The 619-nt window shown below is 52.8% G+C and overlaps 1 protein-coding gene across 3 annotated transcripts in view; it reads left to right on the forward strand.

The window, feature by feature from the left end:
* RETREG1 (reticulophagy regulator 1) overlaps positions 1-619 on the forward strand; it is a 124,068-nt gene that overhangs the window by 592 nt on the left and 122,857 nt on the right. The window lies entirely within an intron of this gene.

The raw sequence follows: 619 nt of genomic DNA on the forward strand, positions 1-619 counted from the left end.
GGGGGGGGGGTGGTCGGCTGACCCGCTTGCACCTGTACTTACAGGTGTGCCCAGCGTGCTTGGAAACTTTGGCTTTTGCTTTCGAAAACTCACAGGTCTTGACCTGCTTGCCCAAATCATGCCAGTGCAAACGTGCTTGTACTTGCACCCCGAGCAGGCGTCAGCACCAGCTTAGGCACATGCTTAAGACTGCACCGCCTTCATCAGCCACCTGAGATGGGCACTGAGTGATTTGTTTTTCCATTCCCTGGAGGGTTGGGTTTACGGTCTTTACTCCCTGATGAGAAAACAGGAGGCAAACAGGTGGATTATATACATCGCTCCGCTGCCCCCGCCCCCCGCCCCCAGGTGTGTGCACAGTGTGGGAAACAGTCATACGTTAAGGTGAAGTACAAGATAGACTCTACAGGAGAACTGTTCTCTGAAAAGCCCCTGATCAACAGGTTTGTCTCTCCAAAAAGTGCCCTTCACCAGTAAGGGCAGGGAAAGTGGCTCCTACACTGAAGGACGTGCCCTGTCATCTGTTACGAGTCTGACGGAGGGTGGAGAAAATCCTTCTTTGTTTGCAGCTGTGTCCTCATAATAAGCATGCTCGGCACAGTGCAGAATAAGCAGGGGT

Source organism: Ursus maritimus, unplaced genomic scaffold (assembly GCF_017311325.1).
Source record: "Ursus maritimus isolate PB19 unplaced genomic scaffold, ASM1731132v1 scaffold_15, whole genome shotgun sequence".
Taxonomy (NCBI): domain Eukaryota; kingdom Metazoa; phylum Chordata; class Mammalia; order Carnivora; family Ursidae; genus Ursus; species Ursus maritimus.